General features: G+C 36.6%; 1 protein-coding gene across 9 annotated transcripts in view; it reads right to left on the bottom strand.

Annotated features, from left to right (window-relative positions):
* EYA1 (EYA transcriptional coactivator and phosphatase 1) overlaps window positions 1-14,763 on the bottom strand; it is a 231,452-nt gene that overhangs the window by 125,434 nt on the left and 91,255 nt on the right. For 7 of the 9 annotated variants that reach the window (XM_073330852.2, XM_073330862.2, XM_073330863.2 and 4 more), the window contains exon 3: window positions 4,835-4,974. The exons of the other annotated variants lie outside the window; for them this stretch is intronic. The gene's annotated coding sequence lies outside the window, so the exon portion shown is untranslated. The remainder of the gene's footprint in view (window positions 1-4,834; window positions 4,975-14,763) is intronic. 9 annotated transcript variants of the gene reach the window in all.

The following is a 14,763-nucleotide window of genomic DNA, read 5'->3' as shown; positions in this document are numbered from 1 at the left end:
TTATATACTATACTGGTAACATAGCCTTACCTTAATTTAACTAATGAAAGCAATACTTCCAGATGAAAAAAATCTTCTGGCTATCATATCCAAGTAAGTGACATTTTCTGGAGAAAGCACCTCAGGAAAGCAAACCGTTTTGCCAAAGCTACAAGACGACCTGAAGCTGCAAACACACCTAGGGTTGCATTTTGTTTAGTGCAGAAAAGCAATCTCGGGATAGTCATATACCATATATGGGAGCTCAGGTCAAAATAAGCAGATTTCTATTGGGCCTGTCCATGTAGCCAGCATAAACTTTGAATTAGTTTACTTCTTTATACTCACATAATGTTTCGCATGCTAAAAATACTGCTTATAATGTTTTATATTAAGCTGTAAAAGAAATACAAATACATTATCATAGAAATATCCAGTTTTGTCCGGTAAAATTAAATAAGAGAATGAAATACAAATAAACAGTAATTGTTCTGTGGAATCTCAGCCTATTTCAAAAAGTGTTTAGTTTAAAGTCCTTACTAGTGTGGCATATATAAGTGTTAATTACATCGTTAAAAAAAAACAAAAAAAACCCTCTAGCCAATCCTAACACTTTAAAAAAAAAAAAACATGCTCAACTTTACTCCTTTCAGGAGTTCCATCTACTTACATGAGCAAAATTATATACATGCTTTTGCAGAATGAAGGCCTGAGTTATTTTGGAGAAATTTCAAAACTGAAACATGTTGTTATGTATTATCTAACATTTTAAAACATTACTCAATATCCCTTTTTAACAAACAAACCAACCAACCAACCAACCAAAATCCAGAACTTGCTATGTAAAGACAAAAATAGTTTAAACATATAAGTAACACTCAAGACTCCTAGTAATGTAGATTATTGCCATATAAACACATTTCATTTTACTTTTTCAAATCAAATACACAGTTATATGAAATAAACGTTGCCATTTTGAAACTTTTGCTTACTGAAACAGATATATCCTCTATGGTTTAATTTTGTATTTGTATGACTAAGGGATCAGTCCTTAATGGAAGTGCCTGAATAAGAATTTCAGGAGTGTGTCCTATATCTGTATTCAAAAAACCCAGACACACACAGACTAATACAGTGGTGGCAGACATGGGGTGAGCTACAGTCAGGTATAAGATGGTCAGAAAAAGGGCCCTTAGCACTGCAGGAAAAAAAATCTATTCTGAATATTTTAACATGTTCCGTAGCATTCATGTTGGCAGTAGAAGATAATATGGTAATTGGACCTATTTAAACACAACAGTTTCATATACAATAAAGCAACAAAGAGGAGGCTGGTAGATAAAATAGGGTTCTCTTTGTTCAAATAATTATTAAACTGTTATTTAAAGTTCTTTATGCTGAAGTCTAGTCTTCAGAGATCAGATAGTCAATATAATTATTTCATGTTATGATCTAAACTATTAACTTATTATATTGAGACTATGGGCCAGATCCTCAGATGGTTTAAATCAGCATAGCTTCATTGACATCAGTAAGAATATGCTGATTTATACTAGCTGATGAGCTCATCCTATATAGCTATAAAAGGCCAGATTATGCATTTCACATACACAAAGCAGGATTCTGCTTTACCTTACAGCCTCCTCTTAGCTGTGTTCCTTGATTCACCACCTTGGTTTGAACACTCATGTCACCGAATTCCCAATCAGCACAGGTTATGCTATTTACCACTTGCACTCCACCAGCAAATTATATAATTGTTTACATTATTGCTGAATTTGGAACAGACTTTCATTACCGTTGCATATATTTACACCAGGTCTGAATTTGTCTTTATTCTGTATTCCTTGTATACCCAATCGCCATCCAAGGATTTATAAGAAATGAAAACTGGACTCTTTATAATATACCATATTAAGTGTAAGATAAGCTCATAGGAAGTAGTTCCATCACCCTCACTTGCATTAAATAATTCCTTGCTCCACAAGTCCTCCCATTGGTTTTAACACAAGTAAAACTGGGCTGACTTGGAACAGTAATTTGGGGGCATTTACATATATTGCAGTGACAGGCATATTACAAACATTGACTAGATAAAGATAGAAGATCATGATGCAGAACAGTGGTATTAAGTATTTCAATATTTGTCTCCACATAAAAAGTTCTACATAAACATTAAACAGATGCACAAGATGACTACCTGTATATTTTTTAGTTTGAAAACAAAAATAAAATACATTCTAAGATTATTTTATTACTGAATTAAGTTCATTTTTGGACTCCCTACAACAACATTAATATAACATTTGAATCCCCTCAAATAGACAATATCTTTCCTATGTCTCCAAACAAGTTTTATTTTACACATAACAGCTGTTGCCTAGATAAATGCCTAGGTGTAGTAGAAGTTTGCAATGTTTGATGGGAGCTCTTAGTGTTTCATGCTACTGAGTTGATCAAAAATAGAAAGTCTTTGGTGATTACAAGCAGAGAAAAACAGTGGCAGAAGTCATCCATTCAAACAATTACTTCTGAAAAATATCACTAAGATTAGGAAGGACAGGGCTTGATTAATAAATTATTAATATTGAATTATGTTCTTTCAAGAGTTACCTAATATGTGTAATGATGAATTAAGGTATAATGCATAATCATTAAACATGCAAACTGCTGACTGTAGTTATTAGTCAAAAGATATACCAATGGCTACATTAAATTAAATACAATTTTTTAAACTAGTCCATTAATTTCTGTGACTCTGAGATACTTATAGATTGTAAAATGACTATAAAGTCATGTAATCCACAGACTTTCTGCAGAAGGAATGCATACTTTCTGTATTCCAAATCTAATTTGATAGCAGTTATCTTGAGGGTTCACTATTTTTCATCTAAAAATACATGAACAAAAAAATTGTGTGATGTGCACTTTCTTTTTTACCCTCATAATGGTAGATTATGTCTATCATTTGCTCTTCTAGGCATGCACTGAGTATATATGTTTGAAGGTTTCACTAAACAAGAGGTACAGTAAGAAGACAGACAGAAGTGTGTATATATCTAGATATAGATATAGTATAATATAGATATATATGGTATTCCAGTAGAAAATCAAAAAAAGTTTGTTTGGGGTTTGTCTTGTTTGTTTAAACGTGACAGTACATTTTAAATATCTGTAATACTATATATAGAGATTTCCTGTAGTTTTTCTTACTCCACATTTCCCCAAATCTATCACTCTCCTCTCTCAGCAGTCTCTGCACGGAAAACACATTTTTGGCTTTCATATTAAACCACTAATAGTTGCGATCCATCGAATGTTCTTAAGTGGATACTCTAGTCAGCAATGACACCACTTCCCTGACAGTTGAGCAGGCTATTGCCATGACATGCTACTGGCCCAAGCTGCGGGATCAAGACCTTACTCCTAATTCAGAGATTCCCAGCAGGATGCTATAACAACTCCACTAAGGACAATATCCTTTATTTTAAGAATATTACATCTAGCTAATTGAATTTCTGAACATTATTTAAATGGTAAGCAGGTCCTTCAAAGTTCAATACCTTTTAAGGTGGGATTTTCAGAAGTGCCTAAGTGACTTGGGAGCAGAAATCCAATTGAAATTCTATGGGATATGTGCTCCTAAGCCACTTAGGTACTTTTGAGAACCTTTCCCTTTAATATTAAAGCCTCAATCTGGCAAACACTTAAGCATGTGAGTAACTTTATTCACATGGGCAGTCACACCGAAATCTATCGGACTGCTCCTGGATAAAGCTATGCAGTGTTTGTAGAATGGGGGCCTAAATGGAAAGAGCAAACTGGGAACTGCTAACACTATTTTTAATGATTTACATAACTGTCTTTATGCTATCTCAGCATCAAAAAACAGAATATTTTCAAAAACAGTAATATAATCACCAGTCATTATAAAGAGTTATAGATAATTTGTTATAACAAGCAAGTCATCAAATACACTAATGATGAACTGTGTAGATTTATATAAGTTATAATCAACAGTTCCTAACAATGTTTAGTTATAAGAATGAAACATAACTTAGAGACTGCGTTTTAACTTATAGAGTAATCAGCTGTTATCTGATATTATGATTAATTGGCCACTGTAAACAATATAAAGATATGATTTTGCAAATTTCCAGCTTTTAGGTAGTTAATTCTCCAAGAACTACTCCTCATCTTTGACTTATCGATACCTCATATAAGATGGAAGTAGCAATATCATTACCAGTTTGCTCAGTGCAATAACTTTGCCAGCTACATAAATTCAGTACACTGTAAAACATACGCCATCTCAGTAACACTGGATTGTCCTTTATCTAACCATTTTTCCGGTAACGTGCACAAAACCAGTTTTGTGAGCACCTCCCATAAGGCGTAACAGGAGCTGGAAAAGCACTGTTTGTTTTTCAGTTCTGAATTACAAACCAACTCATAATTTTTAAATTCTGCAAGAACAATATGCATGTCAACTAACCACAGAAATTATGAGTTTATTTGATGTGAATCCCATTTTGTTATTATTTCCTAACTTTGTGCCATATATTCTTTTCCTTCTAGCAGTGGTAAAGTCACTGTTCAACAGTAGATGGAGTAGTGGGTAATTACTGTATCTTGGTTATTTGTAAGCGTCTGCATAATTTTTTGACCAATGACACACAAGACTAAAACTAATAAAAGGTGAGTTTGCTGCTGAATTTTAAAAAATTAAGCATCTAAGAGGAATAGTGAGAATTAAATGCCCAAGCTCAAATCTGACAAAATAGTTACGAAAAGACTTACAATTATTCATAAAACACACACTGTAAGTTTGTTCATAACTTTCTAAATCACAAACCTTGGGTTAGTTGAATATAACAAATATATATGTCCTCAACCTTCAAATACTCAATCATCCACAAGTATTTTTCTTTTGACGTACAGGAATGGTGAAGTGTCTTCTAAAAGTGAAGTTCATAAATATTCAATGCTTTGGGCCTTGTAATGAAAAGGAAAAAGTGCAAGTCTAAATTAAAATAATCATTACATGGACAACTATTTTCACACTTTCATCAATTGTTTCCCCATTGAATTGTTTAATTGCAATCAACCCTAGTGATTTGCTTTGATCTTTACTAGTAATTACATCACGCACATTCATTTGTTTGCCAAGGGTCCAATCTTTCTCCCATTGGGTCTCAGTTGTAATTATATTCACAGAAATCCCAATAGCTGCATACTAGATTTTGGAACTTTGTATAATCACTTAGCATCGGGCTGCTATATTTGTTGTTACAAAGCAACTGCAGAGGAAAACCTTTCATATGGCTTCAAAGTCCCCTCCCCCACCTCCTCCTGCTTCCTTCCAGCAGCACTAACTCTTTTTTTGCTGCAATCTCACAAATCGGAAAAAGAGTAACCTCTAAAGCTGTTTTAGACTGAAGGTCAGAATTCAAAGGATTGTAACTTAATCCATACAGCACTGTAATCACATTGCTATTGGAAACACACCCAGAAGCACCAGTATTCTAGATGTTTTTATTAAGCAATGTCAATAGGTATACAATCTGGATTTTTTTTTTCCGTACTATAGTTTATCTAGACTCATACTTGCAGGAGATCAAGTTGCTTTCTGCCACTGAACTTTACTTTAGTGTTATGTGAGGTAAGGAAACTGGACTCTGTGTTACATGCTAATGAAAACAACAGCTTCAGTTTGTTTATCTTAATACTTACAAGAGGCACCTCTTGCAGCCTAAATTTAAACAAAGCTTAAACTCTTTTTAGTCATTGCATACTTTCAGGGTGCTAATAATTTAAAAAAAAAAATTAAGCACATTATTTTTGATGTGTTTCAATCTACACTTCCTGCCTGAAAACAGAGCTCCTTTAAGAGATGTCTAATTCCTGAGCCACTGTGATCATTTCAGTTATAGATCAAGAAAATCTATATTGTCATTCCATGAACACAAAAGATGCCAGGACTCTTTTAGAGTTAGGAGCAGCAGAGCAAATATCATAGGGGGCACTCTGTAGTTGCTCTCTCATCCCAAGTTCCCACTGACTTCCAGGGGAGACAGGCCCGAAGACTTCAGGATGGACCCATAAGAATATAGGGCTAAATTCTCAAAGGCCAAGGTTCAGCTTCCTTTTTTGCAGGCATTCCCCCGAGTACTTGCCCTTCCAACTATTTAATTTGTTCCCATAATCAAGTAGTCAGAGGTCCAAATACTCAGATTTACTTCTGAAATTCACTCACAGAAGTTAGGCCTCCCTTTTGAAAATTTGTCTTAAGTTCGTCTTGTAAATATCTGGATATAAAAATTCTTATGTTAGCAGAATGCATCACATAGGCCAACACTGTTGCTAAATTATTATTTCAGAGTTTCATGGGCAGAAAAGAAAAAAAGGAAATGGATGACTTGATCCTCAACTGATGTAAACTGTTATAGCTCCACTGAAGTCAATAGAACTATGCCAATTTACATCTGCTGAGGATCTGTCTTTGGGTGTATAAAATTGACCATAAACAACCCATTGTTTACAGAATAGTTAATAATGGAAAAATTGTTACAGGTAGTCAATATGGTCAGGGGAAACAAGAAATGTGACTATAAACACAGTGGGTCAATACATACAAAGAATTTGAAGCCTAGATATCCAAATCAGCTTGGCTGAGAAAAGAGAGTTAAATTCCATTGCTAAATTTTAACTATTATACAGTATTTTGATTTGCAAATGCTAGATTTTGATAGCTATATTTGTATATAGGGTGCATTTGTGATAAGAATTGCGTCTATTTTTTTTTTTAAAATGTGGTCGATACAGAAACTCTCGGTCTAATGTTTTTCATTCAGTGAGGATTGTTATGTTCACATTTTCCAATATTCTTTAGAAGTGGCAAAACCGGAGTTAGATATATTGTGTACAATTAGGTAGCAGGTGGCTTAAAGCATATTTGACACCCTGGTTTATTTTCTCTTCAATAGTTTTTGGACTAATAAGAAGGGTAAGCAAAAAATAATGAATAAAAAAGGTATATTTTTACATATCCAACCAAAACTCTAACTGTACTGATACAGACTGACTGCAAATCAAGTAATTATCTCTTGTCACTGGAAAAACAAATAACAGAGATGTCAGCCTGTTTGAGGGAGAGGATACTCATGATACAGCGATCATGATGCCCTTGCTGGCTGATCCATAGAGCTCCAATTAGTTGTGGCCTTATGGGAGAGCTGTTCACTTTTTCTTCCTTTCCCAGCCAGCCAGAGATGAACGGTTTCTCCTGCTGGGTCGGGAAAGGTAAAACAAATAAAAAAAACCCAGAATGGAGACATCTGATGAGGATTCTTAGGCATAACAAATTATTTTGAAGTCAACAGGAGGTTCAAGAACTATTTAGCACATGCAAATAATACCTTAGTTCAGAAGAAAAGGGGAAAATCAGAACAAACATGGACCATCTTTTTATTATGTGTGTCTGAAGCCTAACAGAGAGGGGCCTGTGCTCTCTAGGTGCTATCACAGTACCCTGAGTAACAGTAATAGGATCCCTTCTACCCCGCCCATGATGTACATCTGCAGGTATTTTTCTTACTTAAAACTTTTCACATAGATTTAATTAAGAGAACACTATAAATGTCTTCACATTCGAAATCCCACAAACAGATCAAATAATTAATACAGCTCTTAGACCCTGTATTGAAAGAAGACCAATTTGCATTGGACCCTCCTTTTGTGGAATCAGTTTTTTCCAGAAAGTTGCTGTACTTAACAATACTGTATGCAAAATAGTATTCCATGTATACCAGGACCTTTATAAAAAATGTGCCACCAAAACTGATGACTTATGGAGTTTTTGTTTATTTATTTATGTCTTCATAAGTAAATAAAGTACTTACACTGTAGTACATTTTAATCTGTTATAAAATAATTCTGGGCTGATCAAAGATTTCTGAATATAATCTGACACACAGAAAAGTCTGCAAATGGTAAAATCGTTCTTTCACCTTTAGCCGCTGAAACATGTATGCACTGCACAGTACATTTCAGTTGTGCACATATTATAGGTATATCAGACACTCCTGTAGGCAATGCTGTGAATATTTACAGCAGTTCAGAAGCTGCAAGAGGTAGGCCCCAAACCTGCGACCTGACCCACATGGGCAAACCCTCGCAGAGCCCCATTGACTTCAATGGGAGCATGTGCAGGCATAACAGTCCACCCGCATGGATCAGATTGCAGGATCTCTGCATGACATTTGGACTTGCTGCTGCCTGCCAATACCCTGGTTTCCTCAAATCTGAACTGGTGTCACAGACCATAAAATTACCTGAAAAGCACAACAGCAAATTAAAAAAATAGCCAAAGGTTACTACACAGTAAAAACATGTCCCATTAATTCACTAAGAAAAAATGACTTGCTGTTTCAGAGTATGTCTATACTGCAGTCAGGAGTGAGCGGCCTAGTTGGGGCAGATAGATTCCTGCTGGTGCACCAAAAATAGCACTATGGATATTGCAGCTTGGACTCTCAAGCCCACCCTACACCTCCTAGGCTTAAGAGCCTGAGCTGCAGCCTGAGCCACAACATCCACAATGCTATTTTTAGCATGCTAATTCAAGCCCTGCTAGTTTGTGTCTGGCTACTTGGATTGGGGGGTCGCACCCAGCTACAACGTAGATGTACCCTTACAGGCCCTGATCCAGAGTTTTGTATTGGTTCAGAAATCCACTGGGGGAAAAGAATCATATTGATTTCAGAGAGTACTTCCAAAGTCTTGATTTGCTAAATCTTTAACCTTAACATCTTATTGAATCATTTAAAGATATGGGCAAAAATTTCAAGCTCTGGCCCTGATCTTGCAAAACTTAAGCATGTGCATAACTTTACTTATGTCAGTTAATTAAGCCTGTAATACCAATAAGTCTTCCCTCAAAATAGTTGAAAACTCAAATGGCACATAAACAGAGCATCATTTTAACAGTAAATAAACAGGAAAATACATGTGGTGAGATCACTGGGGACTTATATAAAATAATAAATAATAATAATGTACATGACAACATTCAGACCTTATAAATGCCTGTACCTGTATAATATAACCATATAAGTGTGGCTCAGTTGAGGAGATGCTTAATTTGTTAAGTATGCTCTTTGCATAGTAGGTATGATACTGAGGATGTGCCCCTAATGTAGGAGTTAATAGCCATAAGCCACCGTTTATTATTGAAACCCAAGGTGACCATAGTTGGGGGTGGAGGACAGGCAGAACCTGTTTTTCCACTAACATAGGACCTGATCCAAGGCAGAGAAAACTCCATGAAAGGAATCCCATTCACTTCAACAGGCTTTGGATCAGGTCCATAGCAAGGAAAGAAGTCCCAATTAATAATTTATTATGTGGGTCTTTATTCTCCTCTGTAAAATGTGCAACTGGATTCAAGCTATTTTAAAGCTAGTTTCAAAGACTAATTTAAACATGAATAAGTCTGGAATATCTCTCTCTCTTTTTTTTTTTTTTAAACCGTTTGACCAAAAAAAAAACAAACACCAAACAAAACAACACCACCACATTTGGTCTTCTAAATATGTAGTTTGAAGTCCTTACATTAACACTGGTCTCTAAATACTGAGTTGAGGCCACAGTAATACACATTACTTATGAAGTGTATTCTATTATCCATCTTATATTATCGACTGTTAGCTGACAGTCATAATCAGAAACAAAATTTTATAACAAACTACTAATAACTTGATTAATGGTGTTAGGTAATTACAAACTAGTTTTTCAGATAACAAAACATGTAAAATGAAAGCAATAGATTTTCTCATAGTCACTGGACAAAACAAACATCCCAAAACGCTTCAGCATGGAGTGGCCTCAGTCTTAGATCCGTCTAATTTGCTTCCAAACCATAGCTATTTAGTGTGTGCTGAAGGCTGGTGAGAAAACACTGGGTTCAGCCCAACCAACTGGGGTATTTGGGGCAAACCTGAAAACAACAGGTATTACACGGGCTCAGTGCAATAAAACGGTACTTTGTATAAGCCATAGATGATAATCCATCTTAATGATTTTAAAGCCTGAGGCATCTTAACATTTGTTTTACACAAAAACAAATCATGTCATGAATCTGCATATTCATTGCCACACATTTTTGCTAATTATGTTTAAGATGGGGAGAAATAGAGGGTGAAATCCTGGTCCCATTGAACTCAAAGGGAGTTTTGCCATTGGCTTCAGTGGAACCACGATTTCACCCAGAGTGTATATGTCAAGGATACTGTCTGATCTTCCTTAATTTGTAGTTGGGGAATGCTTATCTTTCCACTTCAGCAGATTTTCCCACAATTTCATGTTCAGAAATTAGCGTATTTGGGTGCTTAGCGTATTTTTCAGCCACAATCTGTGAAGCAGTCACACTTGCAGACACACCTGCAGCAACACAACATGATCTCCTTTCAATTAGCTACAACTTTTAGATTTCTTTCTTTTGGCCTGATTCTACCATTCCATTCACAGTGAGTGTATGATTTAAAATGAACTACTTGTGCAGTAAAGTACTTCTTAATACTAGTAATAGTGGAATAATCGGTCCCTTTGTCTGAGGTCTAAGCATTTAGAATATTTGTATCTATTCTCTATTAAACCTGGAAGTGCACTTTTTTTTTTTAAACAGAAATTGTAAAAAAAAAAAAAAACCCCAAAAAAACCTGAAAAAAATCGACCTTTTTTTTAAAAAACTGAACTTCGTGTGCAAAATCATTGACTTCTTTGAAATCTTCCATTTTTTGCAAAAGATTTCACATTTTTATCAAAGTAATCTTTGAAATAGAGTAGAGTACGATTTTGATATACATTTCAATATAAAGTATCGATAAAAAACCATGGAAACTTTGTTTAAAATGGAAAATGGGTACATGTCAAAACAGATTTTTTTTTCAAATTTTCCCCACAAAACTTGTTTTTCCATTTTACAACCAGCTCTACCCTGAAACATATACAATTTTGACTACATACAAACCAAGAGGAAATACAGAAGAATAAACACACATTTATTGGGTGAATTAATTTATTTTCTCTCATCTGCCCGTAATCACAACAATTGGCTTTCTTAGTGCAACTCTGCTAAATGTACCCAAATCATCTTTTCCTGTTATCTACATCATGCAAGAGTGTTTAATGTATTCCATCTTGATCAACCCTCTTATTTGATTTTTCCTCCATTTACATAATTCCTTGTTAGCTCAGGAAATTACTTTTCAGATAGTGCCTACTGAAAAGTCAATGTGTTGTTCAACACCACTGTGTCTGGGCCCTAATCAAGTTATGGTATCTACTAGAGAACCAATTCCCACACCCCTTGGTGACTGTCCTGTGGAGCTGACTATGAGAAGCTCATTTCCCTCCTGTGAACTTTACCGATGAAGGTGGGAGGAGGGGATGGAAGAAAGTAAAGGCAGTTCATATTAACGTGTTCTTTTGTTGGCTGTCTCAGTTCTCCTGCTCTGAATCACCAAAGACATTGCAATACCTCAACATCCAGAGCGGAATACACCTATCAGTACAGATTCTGAATGATTTATTCCTATAATTGTAGTCCCTAGATAAATGCCATCGTAGGTTATAACATCACTGAACTGGCCAACTCTCTCCGTCAATAAAGAGATATTCCAAATCCAATTGCATGTGAGCTAATGCTGAGCTGCTATATTTACCTAGTACCACTACACGATTAGGACCATTGTTCTGTAAGGCTTGAGTAATGAAAGAGATAAAAGTCTAATTTAAATTTCACTGGAGAGAAAATCTCAACTGACTCCTGTCATGGTCACCTCACAACTCAGTATGCTTGGTTGGACACAATAAACACTCGCCCAGTGACTGTGCTCCCTGATTGGACAGAAGGGCCAACAGATCACCATTTAAGCCAACAACAGCTGCTCAATGCATTGCACCCCCACGACTGCACCAGACCTGCTTCCTGCACTGACCCTTGCTCCAACCCATACTGTCTCCTGCTCCAGCCCTAGTCCCCACCTTCCTCTGAACTTCAGACTCCTGAGTCTGATCATTGGCTTGTCTCCTGACCACAACTCCAGTTCTGCCTTTGCGTTCTAGTCTGGCTCCTGAGTCTGTCCAGGGCTTGTCTCCTGACTAATGTTCTGGTTCTGCCTCCAACACTGACATTCTCTACCACCACCTTTAGTTCTCCCCTCTAAGGCTGCATTGCCTACACCTTGGTATTTGACAGTGAGGGTTTTTTTTTTTAAATCACTTTTCTTGCCCCAGGGTTAGGCTGCTATAAATTTCTCCTCATCTCTTTTAGGTTCCTCCTAAAATTATTCCAGTATCCTAACCTTAGTGGCAGACAGTTTAGAAGGGGATGCAAGCCGCCTTGGTCATGTAGGGAGGAGACCCAGGAGATCTACTGGCATGCTATTCAGGGATACGGTTTGAGGGGGAGGTTACATGTGAAATCTGCTGGACCTTCCAGTGCGGGAGGTTTGGGGCTATGAACATATGTTAAACACTGAGCTGTTTTATTCTTTTTAGTGTCTTTGAACAGTTGTCTTTTATCATGGAATTCTGATGGTGGTGGTAGAGAGGTTAAGATAAATTGAAAAGATCCTAACTATGGGAGTGAGGAACTAATTGGTGTTGGACTACAATCCAGGGATACTATTTTGACGGGAGATTATTGGTGCATGTGACCAGGTTTCTCGGTGTAGGAGATGTTTAGACAGCTATTTGTTTAGCACTATATGGGAGCAGCTAGAGGGTGGCTCATTGACTTGAAAGGTTTTAAGGTACTATTGCTTCTAGACAGCCCTTGTATACTCCCTGGAGGTCACTCATCTGCCAGTCAGCTGTAGCACCCTTTGATGACCATCTTAGGATGGCCAAGAGGGTAATACAATGCTCTTGAGATTGGTAATTCTTTCTGAGGGCTTCATTCTCTCAAGTCCTATCATGTTGGGCAGGGAGAAGATGGCAAAAGATGATGATCATTTCCAGATGTATACTATGACTTCATTTTGCATTTTTCCCCTTCTGGTGACTAGACTATCAGACGTCAGTCATCTGCTTTAGGGTTTATGCCATTGAATGCAAAGATGGTGACTAATGAAGTTAACTCCATTCATGATTTGGTTAAGCATTAGCACCCCAACTTTTTAATGTACAACAGTGTTGGAGAACACTGTAGATGTGGGCTCTAAGCCCAACTTTGTGCTCCCCAGATCTTTGGGCTATTTGATCAAAGGTCCAGTCCCCAGATGGAGCAGCTTCAGAGCAGGTTAAGCCAGCTTTGGGACTGATTTGTATGGCCAGTGCAATGCGAAGCAGTCTTATTATACTTGGAGATCTGACCTTGTATCTACCGTCTTGACTGAGACGGTCATCTGCCATTCTTTACATACCCTTAACTATAACTTCTTCTATTGTTACAAGTGTTGACTGGTTCAGGTGACTCGAAGTATAAATAAGAAAAGTATTTTTCTCTTTTTATATTTTTGAAAAGTGAGTTATTTTACGGGTTTTTGTATTTAAGTATCTCTTTTTCGAGTCAAATTTGCTTTCTGCTTCTGTGTGAATGTGGTAGTTATGTCACTATCTTGGGGTTTTGCTTCATTGTGCATTTTGTCTCTGATTGCATAAATATTGATAGGGAGACACCTACGGAAAATTTTCAAAGTGGTGCATAGAGACTGAGCTAAGCAGTTCCTATTAATGTTAATGAGAGTCACATGGCTATATTCTCACATTCTAATTTGAAAATTTGCCTTCTGCTTTTCACCATTTAAAGTAAGTGTACTATTCTAAGTATGTAGTCTTTGCATCTCCCTGTTCTGCAATCTATAAATATGCAAGAGACATCACACACTCTCTCCACATATAGCTACTTCAGGATACTCTATAGCATTTCATCCACAAAGGGAAGATTCTCAGCTTAATCACACACAAAACTCATAGTGCTGCTGTTATCCTGGTTCCAAAGCTGCTTCTACGAATTCCTATGTCAACTTACTTATTTATTTACAAATATAAGCTAAAAAAAAAGCCTACCCTGGGAGCCTCTGACATAAATAAAAGTATAGTTACATGAAGATAAAACCAACAGTTTTCCCTAAAATCAGAATAAGAAATAACCAGCTAGGTATTTCAAAGGCAAAAAATACCTCACCACACCCAGCTGTATCAGCCTTTCCTTCTCCATAGCTTGGGTAATGAGATGAGTCTTTCAGGGTGCCCTAAAGATCAGATCAATCTATTTTGGACCTTGGGTGTGGGTGGAGTGAATTCCAAAGTTGAGAAACCTGCCCAGGATTTATGCCCTGCCAAAAACTCCATCTTATATAGCCAGTGAGCTCTAGCTAGAGCTCTGTGGATTGCAAATGTAGCAGTGTGATATGGGAAGAGAGGTGGTCTTTCAAACTGACAGGATAAAAGCTATTTAGGGCTCTATAAATACAAAAACAAAACCACTACCTTGAATTCCACCCAGCCAATTTGGGGTCATGTGCCCATGATGAGAAGCTAGGCTGCTTAGAATGCAGTAGCCTGCCTACTACACCAACTTCATTTTCTTGAATCATTTAAGAGATAACCCCTTATGGAATGCATTGCAATAGTCTAACCTTGAGGTGACAGAGACATGTATTACAGGGTCAAGGTCTCCATCCAAAAAAAAAAAAAAATCACTATCTCTTGGTCCATCAAAGAAGAAAACAGTGTCCTGGTTTACTGTTGCTATGTTTGTCCAACAACAGCTGCAGG

The sequence above is a fragment of the Lepidochelys kempii genome, chromosome 2 (assembly GCF_965140285.1).
Source record: "Lepidochelys kempii isolate rLepKem1 chromosome 2, rLepKem1.hap1, whole genome shotgun sequence".
In the NCBI taxonomy this organism is placed as follows: Eukaryota; Metazoa; Chordata; order Testudines; family Cheloniidae; genus Lepidochelys; species Lepidochelys kempii.
The sequence above is the reverse complement of the archived record's forward strand: the minus strand, read 5'-3'. Positions and strand labels throughout refer to the sequence as shown.